We start from the raw sequence: 14,394 nt of genomic DNA on the forward strand, positions 1-14,394 counted from the left end.
TTTGGACAACCTCGGATAAGGTTTATTATTATTTAGCCACCACTGCATAACATCAAAATTTTCAGAAAATTCTATATCTTCTGCAGAATAGCGACGTATTTCATCTGAAACATTTTCAGCTTCTGTTAAAGAGCTACTCGCACGTAAATGTATGTTAGGGGAAAAGAAACTATATTCGCTATTCGAATTAGCTGTTAATTGATGTATTGGAGATGAATTATCTTCTAGTGGTAGTAAATTTTGTGATGTATACGATTCTTGCGTACATGATTCCGATACTCCATTGACACTTGCTATTTCAGCATTGCAAAACATTTCCATTTCCTTTAATTGGCTTGCTTGGAGACACAACGCCGGTGGATGTAAATAATAAGCCACTTTGTGCCAGGCGTTCAAATTTGGAATCCAAGTTCACTCTAAACCTTCCAAAATCTTTAATTTGAAGACAGAACTCATTTTCATCGAATTTGCATATTTCTTTTATGCGGTTAATTGCAGGAAATATTGTCGTCTGTAGTACTAGATTCCAGCATAAGAAAATCCATCAAGCTACTTGGCTGTCCCCGGATCGAATCACTCGCAACCAGATCGGTCATGTTGTGATAGATGGACGACATGTCTCCAGTGTTTTTGATGTGCATACGCTTCGTGGTCCCAACATCGACTCGGACCACTATCTTGTAGCAGCTAAGATACGCACCCGCTGTGTAGAAAAGGAAGGTTCGACATCGAGAAGCTGCAATCACAACCGACAACCGAACGATTTTCTACTCGACTTGCACTCCTGCTCTCTGAGAGCACTCATCAGCATCTCGGTATAAGGGAGCTGTGGGACGGCATATCAAACTCCTTACGTACAGCTGCAACCGAAACCATTGGTTTTCGGAAAAGTAAAAAAAACAGCTGAATTTTACGAAAAGATCCGGCGACTAACTGAAGGTTTCAAGACCGGAGCACACTCCTGTAGGACCCCCAGAGGTGATCTAGTTATTGATGACCAGATTATACTGAGTTTGTGGAGGAACATTTCTCCAGCCTGCTGAATGGCAGTGAAAGCACAACAACAGGAGATGGCGAACCCGATTCCCCAATCGACGACGATGGAATAGATGTTCCATTACCCGACCATGAAGAAATTCGAATAGCAATTACCCCCTTGAAGAACAACAAAGCGGCGGGGGCCGATGGATTACCGGCCGAGCTATTCAAATACGGCGGCGAAGAGCTGATAAGGTGCATGCATCAGCTTCTTTGCAGAATATGGTCGGAAGAAAGCATGCCTGACGATTGGAATCTCAGTTTACTCTGCACAATTTGCGCCAATTACCGTGGGATAAGCCTCCTCAACATCGCGTATAAGGTTCTGTCGAGCGTATTGTGTGAAAGACTAAAGCCCACCGTCAACAAACTGATTGGACCTTATCAGTGTGGATTTAGACCTGGAAAATCAACAACAGACCAGATATTCACCATGCGCCAAATTTTGGAGAAGACCCGTGAAAATAGGATCCATCTCTTTGTCGACTTTCGCTGCTTTCGACAGCACGAAAAGGAGCTGCCTTTATGCCGCGATGTCTGAATTTGGTATCCCCGCAAAACTAATACGGCTGTGTAAGCTGAAGTTGAGCAACACCAAAAGCTCCGTCAGGATCGGGAAGGACCTCTCCGAGCCGTTCGATACCAAACGAAGTTTCAGACATGGTGACTCACTCTCGTGTGATTTCTTTAACCTGATGCTGGAGAAAATAATACGAGCTGCAGAGCTAAATAGAGAAGGTACAATCTTCTATAAGAGTGTACAGCTACTGGCGTACGCCGATGATATCGATATCATTGGAAACAACACCCGCGCCGTTGGTTCTGCTTTTTCCAGACTGGATAAGGAAGCGAAGCGTATGGGTCTGGTGGTGAACGAGGACAAGACGAAATATCTCCTGTCATCAAACAAACAGTCAGCGCATTCGCGTCTTGGCTCCCACGTCACTGTTGACAGTCATAACTTCGAGGTCGTAGATAATTTCGTCTACCTGGGAACCAGCATTAACAGCAATAACAATGTCAGCCTGGAAATCCAACGCAGAATCACTCTTGCCAACAGGTGCTACTATGGACTAAGTAGGCAATTGAAAAGTAAAGTCCTCTCTCGACGAACAAAAACCAAACTCTACAAGTCGCTTATCATTCCCGTCCTATTTTACGGTGCAGAAGCGTGGACGATGTCAACATCCGATGAGACGGCATTAGGAGTTTTCGAGAGAAAGGTTTTGCGGAAGATTTATGGTCCCTTAAACATTGGCAACGGCGAATACCGCAGACGATGGAACGATGAGCTGTATGTGTTATTCGACGACATAGACATAGTCCAGCGAATAAAAAAACAGCGGCTACGCTGGCTAGGTCATGTTGTTCGAATGGATGAAAGTGCTCCAGCTCTGAAAGTATTCGATGCAGTACCCGCTGGTGGAAGCCGAGGAAGAGGGAGACCTCCACTCCAATGGAAAGACCAGGTGGAGAGGGACCTGGCTTCGCTTGGTATAACCAATTGGCGCCAAACTGCCAGAAGAAGGGATACGTTGCGCGCTGTTTTGGACTCGGCTATAACCGCGTAAGCGGTGTCTACGCCAGTCAAGAAGAAGAAGGTTAATTGCAGGAATTACTTAGCACAATGAAGGTTTGGAAAATTATTTCAAAATCGATATATTTAAATTAGACAGCCTATTCATTTCTGCACTATTGGACAAAATTTCATTGATTTTCAACCAATTATTTGTAATAGATTTTAGCATAAAAAAATGAGAATTCCATCGAGTTGGGCAATGCGTTTTAATGATGTCTGCAGGATATGTTGCATACCCGATTTTTTTAAATATTTAACAAGTTTCTTGCAGGATAATATGATCTCTTTAAGTTTTTCGGTAGACTCCACACTCGATTCTAAAACATTGGAGAAAAGGTGACTTGAACAATTAAGCCTCTTATTATTTTCCAATGCCTTTTTTACATTACTTCCTCTGTCTGTTACGAATATTGTGCTCTCTAAAGTGTTAATGTCGAACTCTACAAATATATCCTGCAGCTTTCTCTTAATATTAAGGCCAGTAACTTGCGTATAATCCATGGACTTTATGACAAGTACAATATCACATAGTTGGAAGTCCTTCGCGAAATGAAGTGTGGCACATAAAAAATCACGTTTAACAAAGTCATCTTTCCACAAATCAATTGTGGCAGATGCGTGTCCTGATTCTACATATTTCCTTACTTCAAATGAAATCTCTTCTTTTTTCTTTCGCTTTTTTTCCTACGTTGCGCGAAATGGTTGTTGGGTCTGGAAGTAAATCGTCTACATCTATATGTTTCCCATATTTCGTGCCAATAGCCACAAAAAATTTTACTAGCTTTCTAAATCCCGAACCCTCCACGGAAGAAAACGGACGACAATCCTCAATTATCCAATCCGCACAAGCTTCTAATGCTAATTTTCTATCATCCTCGCTTACTTTCTGCTTAGACAGTTCACAGGCATGCAAGGTAAAGCATTTATGTCTGCTCAGATTGGAAGTCTGCATGCCACGGCATTTATAAACTGTTTTGCAATTACGACAACATACCAAATCGAGTAAAATACTTCCGTCATGTTTTATTATGTCACAAAACAAGCCCCATATAGGACTTCTGCTCTTTCGTGTTTCGTCGAGCTTATAAGTACCTGAAGCTATTTTCCCCACTATCTCCTCGTTAGTCTTCATTGTATATCAAGTAAAGAAAATTTCATATTTCATATACATATATACATATATCAATATATTTGCTATTAATTTTACACAATATAATAGCTTACAATTATTAATCGAAAATTATAAATATCAAAACACGTTCAGAAACACACAATAGCAGAACAGCAATTTAGCGCACGAAACCACATTCTCACGTTTTGCACATATGCAAAAATAACTCAGTAATACCGAACCATTCACATTTATTTTCGCTCTCTCCAATGAACAAGTGAGTAAAATCAAATTGTTAGTATGCACTAGTTTGAGTCATAAATTGACGGCACATATTAGTGTAGAAATACTATGAGTTTTTTTTTAGTTTGGTGAGAATTTTTTTTTTTTATAGTAGGAGAAGCATCGAAATCCGGAGTGCGGAACTTTAATCCGCTAAACCTAACCTACTCCCAACTCAAGACTCTCCCACGGAACCACCGGATTAAGTATTACTTCGTGGAAGTGACAAACCAAATTTAGGTCTCCTCTATGGCACGGACAGACAGACGCCTAACCTGTTGTACATGTCTCAGTTCTGTCATAATTGAAGCTGCCGTTTCGCTAACAGCTTTCCACTTATTAGGGGACTGGCACATAAATGCACTCAAGTTTTCCAAAGTAAAACTACCCCCAAGTGCAGTTTTCAGCCTGTCCCTTACGTTCAAAAAACGAGGGCAGTCGTGATGGAATTTGTGGAGATAGCTTCTAAGGCACCCATGTCCACTTAATATTTGAGTCAAATGAAAGTTCAGGTCCCCATGCTGTCTATTTATCGATGACTAGATGTCAGGGATAAGTCTGTGAGTCCACCGTCCTTTGGTTGAGGTTTGCCACCGCTGCTGCCACATTGTTATACTCTTAATTCTCTCTTCTCTCTTTTTTGATACTGTGGGTTTTGATAGTTCGCTTAATCTTGCGAATTCATCACCCTGGATATCTATGGGCGGCATATTTGCCAATACTTCAGCTGCTTCGCTGGATATAGTTCTGAAAGCACTTATTACTCTTATTGCTGATAGTCGATGTACCACATAAATTGGTCTAGCGTCTAGGCCCATATTGGGACCGCATACAATATTACGGATCTCATAGCTTTTGCAATTAGAAATCGCCGGCTGGAACGCACGCAGCCTTTATTTGCCATCATTCTTGATAGGGCGTTATAAATCTTATTTGCTTTATTTGATGTGTACGCCAAGTGCTCCTTGAATTTAAGCTTAGAGTCTATTATTCCCCCTAGATACTTCAACTGTACTCACAATCCCCAGTAGTTAGGGTTATTCTTTTTTCAATTTTTCTGGTGCTTATGAGCAATACTTCCGTTTTGTGCTCAGCCAGTTGCAAACTCATGGAAGAGAACCATTGTCTTAGACCATTTATACATTCATTGCATTTGATGCGGAGGTCAGCTATGTACTTAGCCACTGCTACTACTATAAGGTCGTCGGCATATGCGATTAATTTCACAGTTTTTGGTTGTTGTATTTTCAGAACCCCATCATACATTAGATTCCATAAAAGGGGGCCTAAAACCGATACTTGCGGTACTCCGGCCGTAACACAGTAGCTCTTCGCGCCTTCGTCCGTGTTGAATATCAGTGTCGAGTTATTTTCAAAATAACTCATTATTATTTTTATGAGGTATTGGGGGGCGCGTATATCATATAAGGCTTTTATTTTGTTTGCCCATTTCGCTGAGTTGAAAGCATTCTTCACATCCAGGGTATTCAGCGCGCAATATCTTTTTGTCCCACCTTTCCATCGTTTGCCACTTACCGCACATTTAGCTGTGTCGACGACTTCTTTCAATGCGTCAATATTGGACTTCTGTTTTATAAAGCCGTATTGTGTTTCTGAAAGTCCGCCGGCTTTTTGGATTGCTGAATCCAAGCGGTTTCTTATTATATTTTCGAACACATTTCCCATTGTATCGAGCATGCACAGTGGTCGATATGATGAAGGATCTTCTGGTGGTTTCTTCGGTTTAGGAAGTAGAACCAAGCGCTGAACTTTCCAAGGGTCGGGGAACACCCCTTCTTTTATACATGCGTTATACATTTTGACAAAAAGGGCAGGTCTTGAAGTTATAGCTTCCTTTAGAGCCCTGTTAGGTATGCCGTCTATCCCAGGTGCTTTGTAGCTCTTAATTTTTTTCGTTATGACCAATATTTCTTCTTCCGTAATTAAGGGCGGTGATTCGGCCGCTTCGTTTTGTCGTTCAATGTATAAAATCGGCTCGTGCTTCGGAAATAACGTTTCGACGACTTTTCTCATAAAAGCTGCGCTTTTAGGTTGCTGTGTCTTGTTTTTAAACTTTGACATACATGTTTTATAAGCAGTTCCCCATGGGTCTATATTTGCTTCTTCGCAGAGCTTTTCAAAGCAAGAATTTTTACTGCGAGTAATGGCTGATTTCAGGAGTTTCTTGTTGGTTTTAAATGCTTCTCTGAGGCTGTATTCGACATCTCTATCCCGGTTGCGCTGTAGGCGACGTCTAGCTGAGTGACAGAGCTTCCTCAGCGTGGCAATTTCATCGTTCCACCAATATACTGGGCGTCGTTTGTTGTGGTACTTCGTTCTTCTCATTGTTGCGTCGTATGCTGCGACCAGTTCCTTACGCATTGCGGATACTAAATGAGTGACTTCAGTGTCAAACTATTATTTATATTTTTAAATCTGAATAGCTTGTCTCTAATGAGTACTTCACTCTCAGCTTGGTAAATGTAGAGGTTTTTACTGATCATTATATAATCTGTGTCCACGCTGTAAAGTTTAAAATCTTTTCGGAAGCCGGTCCAAGCTGTTTGAAAGACGACGAGTTAGTTGCATCTCACTCACTGCAGAAATTCAGATGAATTGACAGAACTTGAAAAAGCCAAAATATTCAACTACAGGAGTTTTAATACTGCACAAAGGGATTGTCTTTAGCTAACCTAGTAAGATCCAAATCTCTGGAATCCATGAAAATTAACATAACCAAAGAATTACCAAATTGACCAATTCCAACAACTATGTATGTAGGTCATTGAGTTTTGGGCTCCTCATGACACCCTGGCGAAATACTAACTCGTCGAATCAGAGAGCATATATATAGTTCCTGATACTCTTAAGGAAGTCCAAAGGAATTGGGAATTGTTTAAATCCCGCTTGATTGCGCTGAATTTAAGTAATAGCCGAAAAATATTGCGCATATCATATTTCTTCAATGTAAACTGTCATCGAGTGTCCTAATGCATAAAACTACAAGCATATATGTATATTAGGGTGTCCCTTATATGACGAAATTTTTTTTTTTTAGAAATTCAAAACGCATACCCTATATATTTTTTATAAATGTAAATATATACTCAAATATAAATTTTCATCTTTCGACGACGAGTGCAACTCGTGCCGACCAACCCCCCCGCTATTAAATAAATAGTAGTAGTTAGGTTAGACAAATATTTATTAAAAGAACCTTAAAATTAAGCAGGATAACTTCTTTTTAGGGTATTTTTTTTACAATCTGCCTATGTTCCTGGACACATCGTAATAAAAATTGTTTTTGCTCTTCTTCGGCTGTGATTAGTCCGTTAAAGTCTTGCATTAATTTAACGGCCCTTTCAGCAGTGTCATTTACGACTTTTAACTGGCTTTCTTTTCGTAAAGCATCCTGAAAAGCAGCATTACCTTCCCAAGCAATTACCTCGACGTGGAAAAAGCTTGCATCTATTTGAAATCTTGAAAAAAAATGGATGCTCCGCATAGAAACAAAATCATCCCGAGTTTTATCTGAAACAAAACAAAAATATATTAAATTTTAAATAACAAAAATAATATACATACGATCTATAAAAATTAGACTTACCAAACAACGTATTAGATATTTCTAGCGTCGATGGAATGTAGCGCTTTCCAATATTCGGACTTTCCTCTCTGTTTAAGTTGGCAATGATTTTCCATTAGTCTCATTATCAACTTTATTATCAAAAAGTGATAAACTAACAGTTTCTTCACAAAGGTACCATAAATGCTGACTAAACTTGCTTATGGAAGCTTTAGATATAGCTGCATCAACTTTTTCATACGCTTTCAATGCTTTCAAAAAGCACAAATCTTGGTTTGGTGCTTTAGTCGCCACCGAGCATTGAAGCCTTGGTTTAACATACAATGTTACAATAAACAAACAAACATCTTGCAGAGCCTTTTTATCATTGGCGTTCATACGAAATTGAGACTGCAGTAAACATATTTTCAGTGAATATATTGCTCTTGACATCCATCTGGCCTGGTGCATAGCTCCTGGAGGTCTGATTTTTATTTTACGTTCTTTATCTCCTCCCAAAAATACTACACATAGCTCTACCAATTCCCGATAGCAGGGACCGTAACTCTTATGACTTTTATCAAAAAATAAGAGTTATTTTTGATTTTTATATATTTAGATCAAAAATAAGGATTATTTTTGATTTTTATATATTTAGATCAAAAAATAAGAATTATTTTTGATTTTTATATTTTTAAATCAATAATAAAAATCAATTCAAAATTTTTATTTATTTATTTATGCCGTATGTATTACAACATGCTGCATGATTCCAATTTTTATATATGAATATATGCGTTCTATCCATTATCAAGTTCAAGTCCATAACATTTTGTTGTTATTATAACCGTATACCTTAGTTTTACTTTAAAGCTTAACAGAGATTAAGAAACATATTATGTTACAAATTTTGAATTGATTTTTTTTATTGATTTAAAAATATAAAAATCAAAAATAATTCTTATTTTTTGATCTAAAAAAAATAAAAATCAAAAATAACTTTTATTTTTGATCTAAAAAAAATAAAAATCAAAAATAACTTTTATTTTTCATCTAAAAATATGAAAATCAAAAATAACTTTAATTTTTGATCTAAATATATAAAAATCAAAATTTAAAAATCATACAATATTTCGCATATAGTTCACCTAAAAATCATGATGGTGTAATCAAAACTTTTCTACGATGTTCCTTTATGTATGATTTTTTTTTATTAAAAATTGTAAAATAACTCTTATTTCCGGTCCCTGACCGATAGTCATCTCTTACAAAAGATTTGTCTAGTTCTGCCTTAAAATACATCAACAAGGACGTAATATCAGTCTCAACAGTATAATTCTGTATGAAATCAAGGCAGAGTTCAATATTATTAGAATCGATGTTTTTCCAATTATCTCTAAACTTTTTGAAGAAGGGAATGTCAGGACTATTAGTTACTTGTTTCAGTTTGATTTCAAAGACAGATTTTAAGACCAGCTCATAAATATGATGGCGACAAGCAAATAGCAGCAACTCTCTCTCTAAAATCTGCTCTAGAAAAACACAAGCTCCACTGAAACGGCCGGTATTAGAAGCAGTTGTATCGCAGCACATTATTTGTACTTTTTCAATAAGATTCCAATCGGGGAGAGCGATTGAAACGGCATTGGATTGATCCTTACCAGAAGAACTGTCTAGTTTTGGTACTGCGAGAAGCTGTTCTCTATTGTCAAATGAAGCAATAATTGGTAAACGTTCTTCTTTTGAACTTCGCACGTCCAACCCAGGTAAAAGTTTCCCCTCCCAATGAACTGTTACTACATCAGGTATATTGTTCTGAAAGTCAGCTTATATTGCTTCTCCTCTGGATTTTCTAGGCTGAGTACGAATTCGCTGAATTGAGGACTTGTTGATGGTGAAATCATCGCTACTTAGACCAAGTGCCTCTACGACTGCATGAAGAATGTAAACAGAGTCTCTTATGCTGAGTTGACATCGATCCAATGTCGCAACAAGTTTAGGTGTTACAATATTTTTTCGACCTCTTTTTTAGTGCATGGAGCCTCTTCTGGTACTGCGTTTTGTGTATCCAAAATCTCTTCTTCCCCTAAATCATCTGAGTTTATTACATTAATGGCTGTTGAAATTGATAGGACTGCCAATAACTCCCTATGTCTGACATTTCTATCCTCTTCTCCTATCTGTCTTTGTTTAGCTCCTTCTTCTATATCCGCTAACTTTCTGTCCACACCACCAAGACATCCTGGTCGACCTGGCTTCCGTTGTTTCATCAGAAATAGTTTGTCTTCAAAAGCATTAGCATGTGCGATATCAAATAAGTTATCAAGATTATTCTTAAAATCATTTTCACGATTTTTAAACGTAACTTGAGTTTTTTGATATTTTTTTGCAGTTCTCTCCATGAATGATATTGGTCTATTAGTTTCTTTACGCAGTTGGGAAATGCTTTTGTGGGAATTCTTGCCTTTTCCCAATATATGATACACTCCCTAATCACTAAATTTGCACTTTCACTGACAATCAATTTTACTTCTCTTGTCGATTTTAGGCAAACCGATAAGGAAAATATTTTGTTTATCATTTCGTAATTCAACCGACATCTTTATGCATTAAACAATTGCACTCTAATGACCTGAAACATAAATACGAAATGGCAATTGCAACCCGTCGCTACAGGTTGCAGCGCTCAGTTGCGCGGTTCTTGTATGAACAAGTTTCAATCGCAAGTTATCGTTGATAAAACGAGCTGATATTTTTTTTTTAAATAGTATTATGCTAAAGCAAAACTTTTAAGAAGGTATGCATAAAAAATTAAACACTTCGAAATTTAAGGGACACCCTAATGTATAGCAGTATCAACCTTTGGAAAGTCATTTTTACCACGTCAAATCTCAAATAATCCAGTATTTAATATTGCATTATTACCGCGGGATAAATGCATACATATATGTACATCGCCTTATACATATATATGGTATTTACGAATGCATGTATAGTGAAGTGAGTGGTTTGTGTGCACAACCGTTATGCATGCACTGCTCATTCGCAACTACGTTCCTTGTACAACAAATCTGTGCTCCAGCAACCACGAAATCTTATTAGCAGTTACCGAGCGACCGACCGAGGTCACAGGTTGTAAAATTTGATTTACCACATTGCACCGACCCCACCCAACCTCTTTCCAACCACCCACAGCCAACTTCAATCTTCTTTCCTTACTAGTATTTCCAACTTTACTCCCGCCGAGTCGTCGAAAGCGTGCAATATTGTTGTGGTTGTTAGCGGTCGGTTGTCGCTGGTGAACTTGCCGCGCTGCCTTCGCTTTGATTCAATTTGGCTTTGATTTTGGTGTACACACTATACATATATACGGTACTAATGTCTATATGTATGTGGGTGGGGGTGTGTGTGTAAGAAGTTATGGATACACGTACGTTTATATGTATAATAGCCAGCTTTCTGGTTTGTTTGTATTCGTTTTAATACAATTCAGTCAAGTTCAGTAGAATTCAGTTAAGCTGCAGCATCCTTGCATCCTCACCAGGATATATTATATATATATATATATGTAGATGTATATATATAGATATATGTATATATATATTTGTGTATGTTTGTTACACGCTGTACTTCGCATTCTTGCATTGTTGCCGGGGTTAGCGGTGTCACAGTCAGTGAAGCGCATTGGCTGTTTGTTGGTTTTGTTTTCGTTGTTGTGTATGTGTTTTTGGTTTTTTTGCTTTATTTGCACGTAGCAGTCAGTTTTGCAGTTTGCAGTTGTGGTTTTAATGTTATTGCTCCAGTTACCTTGGCTTAATTCATTTGATTTATACGCCACCACTATCCACGCCATCACTGCTCCACCGCTACATTTCAAATCGGTCGTGCTTTCGCCAACTTCCTTTTAATGCATCTTGTAATCATTTCAATATATATTTTCTCAACGTCATTTCTTGCATGCGGATCACATGCCATGATGAATGTAGCATAATAAATATGTTTTTAAATAATCCCATATATGGATTTGAGTTACTTTTTTCACCGTTAAATACAAAAAGTGAAATGAAATAGCGCGCTTTCACGTTATGAATTCGCAATGCATTCAATTTTTACTTGGAAAAGTAATAGGTGAAGTAAGTTATTATGTTATCTTTAAACTCACTAAATATTGATGGTAAGAAATGCCTTAGAGTTATTGTTGAAAATAGTTTTTGAAGTGCTGTAAAGTGAATTTTCTAATTAAAAGTATGAATATCACGATTTAATAATAACTTTGTTAAATCTTTCTTATACATATCATTAATGTATAGGCAACTTCGAAAAAGACTTTCGAATATAAAATATGTTAATTCGATCACTCGCTTCAAATAAAATACATACCATGGATTCCAACAAAGGTAAGATGAACTTTTTTTTCAGTATATTCCCCTTAACAAAACAACTCCAGTAGACTTTTGGAAGCAAAAACATTTCAGTTTAAATTAATTTCCCTTTTAAATATTAATGAAAAACGCTTAAAATTTAATATTTCTTATAACTGAATTTGTACTCCTCTAATTTGATTTCATCCAGATTCCAAAATATCCGAATAGAAAGAAAGAAGACCCTTACGTATCGCCAAAGCGCTTTGAGCCTATCACAAATTAAAAAAAAAAATTTGAATCTAATGTATATTCCGGCAAGCTCGCCGGGTTCGCCAAAAATATAGGTGGTGTTTCCACCTCGCGTTTGACCACATAGCTATGTCAGTTTGTGTCCGACAGTATTCCTAACCACCTATTCCGCAGTGTTTTCATTGAATGTAGTTCCGCCCACCTCTTGGGTTCCGCTTTGAGCCAATAGGATTTTGCAACCGAGCAGGTTTTAATTGTTAATCAGCATTAATCCAGTGAAATAGCTAGGCTCTGCTATCGGAATGGAATGGAGCAATTCATCTATCGCTACCTTAGGTGCGTAGAGATGCAGACGCCTTAACTTGAAATATACTACAGTGGGCTGGTAATTTTATAAACAACTCCCCCTTCAACCTTACCCCCACATTCCGATATATCCGTGAAAATGCTACCCGATGCTCTTTTCTATCGGCTTCGTCCTGACCACAAGTCCCTCGGGAAGTGAACTGAGCACGAGCCGAAAATTATAGGCGCTGCGACACAATGTTCGATATTTTCGGGGTGCAGATAAAGTTTTAGAGAATTTCGAAATACCCTACCCGGATTCCCTGAGTCTAATAGCAGCTTTTGTTATTAAAACAGTATTGGCTTAACCAAGGTTTCGTAGAGCCACCGCCTTTGGTGAGGGAACCGATGCCTTCCTTACCCTCTTCTTTCTTTCTTTTACTTTCAAAGCAACTTCCTGTCCAGGATGAAGCCAAGTAGTTCAACCTGTTAGCAGAGAGCCCCCAATGGACGGGGGAATGGGATTTTATAACTCTTAGTAAGTAATACCAATTCGGTTTTACTTATGTTGACGGCCAGACCACTTCTCAACGCCCAGCTGGCAACCACTTTAAGGTACCCTTGAGTTAACTCGTACACGGTATCCAGAAATTTTCCAGTTCGTTTGTGATAGCTCCAGTAGTTTTTTGCATTAGCGAAACAGAATGGACTGTCTCAGTGATTCTCGTTTTTTACAAAATACTACTGTATCTGGCATGGATGGATATGTTAACATATCAGTGTATTGAAATTGACCACAACAGTGTTATTAGAACATATTAAATGTAACACATCCTAAAGGTCCATCATGATCATGAATCCATAGACATTATGTAATGTATAATATAATAAAATTAAAATAATTGCATAAATCAATTTATTGTTTAAATTCAATGAACACGCACAAAATCGGAAGAGTTCCACAAGAAATGTCATGCCTCATTTAGTATTAATGCAATCATCACCTCTATATTACATAAGTGAGTATATGCCCACCATTCCAGCCAATCTATGCTCATTCCAGCCTGGTGCACTATTATACACAAGCTGACTTGTACTTATGTATGAATGTTATGTGTGTTTATTAATCAAAATTTCAATTTCAATTAATTTGCCAGGCTTTACATTTTCAATTTATTTACGATTATGTCCTGTTATAAACAAGATTAAAATCGAAATTCTCGATTTATTGTACTTCAAATAACATCAAAACATCTTATCACAAATGTCGTACAACAATTTATTTGCTGCACACACAAACACACGCACACACATGCAGATAATGCATTTTGCTGCCGAATACAGTCATAGTCAGGGCTAAAAGGATCAAAAAGCAATTAAAGATATGAACGCCTACCTGACACACTAGTGGCAAATATAATATGTGGTATCTCAGTATTATGTAATAGGTCTAAAAAAACAACCAATATTCTTTCTGTCCTTCTTTTGTTTGCATGTATGAACTAATAAAATCTAGGGAGCAATTAATTTTTGCACTAACTATATTTTACCATACACCATAGATTATTTTATTCAGGAAAATTATAAAACAAAAATCCTTCTTTATTTCATTTTGGGGAATTGATGTTGCAGAAAAAAGTAGAAAATATTGTTGAAATTGAATTCGTATTTTTTGTAGTTAAATTTTATGTAGTAATCAGGGACCGTAAATAATGATTATCGTTGCATTTTTAAGTAAAAAAATCAATCACTTACAATCGCCACACAAACAAAAGGATAATGTCATTGTACTCCTTTTTGGACGATCTATCCATTTCCACAATGATTTTTTAATTACAGATTTTTATGATTTTCTTCACAGATAATGATTAATTTTGAGTAATTTGTAAAAAATCAAAAATAATCATAATTTTTGGGCAAA

General features: G+C 37.3%; 1 protein-coding gene across 9 annotated transcripts in view; it reads right to left on the minus strand.

Annotated features, from left to right (window-relative positions):
- The window catches only part of LOC105215883 (sulfotransferase 1 family member D1), a 524,336-nt gene that overhangs the window by 65,752 nt on the left and 444,190 nt on the right, over nucleotides 1-14,394 (minus strand). The window contains exon 7 of one of the 9 annotated variants that reach the window (XM_054229137.1): nucleotides 277-287. The exons of the other annotated variants lie outside the window; for them this stretch is intronic. The gene's annotated coding sequence lies outside the window, so the exon portion shown is untranslated. Of the gene's footprint in view, nucleotides 1-276; nucleotides 288-14,394 lie in introns of those variants that run through there. 9 annotated transcript variants of the gene reach the window in all.

This window comes from Zeugodacus cucurbitae, chromosome 4, assembly GCF_028554725.1.
Source record: "Zeugodacus cucurbitae isolate PBARC_wt_2022May chromosome 4, idZeuCucr1.2, whole genome shotgun sequence".
In the NCBI taxonomy this organism is placed as follows: domain Eukaryota; kingdom Metazoa; phylum Arthropoda; class Insecta; order Diptera; family Tephritidae; genus Zeugodacus; species Zeugodacus cucurbitae.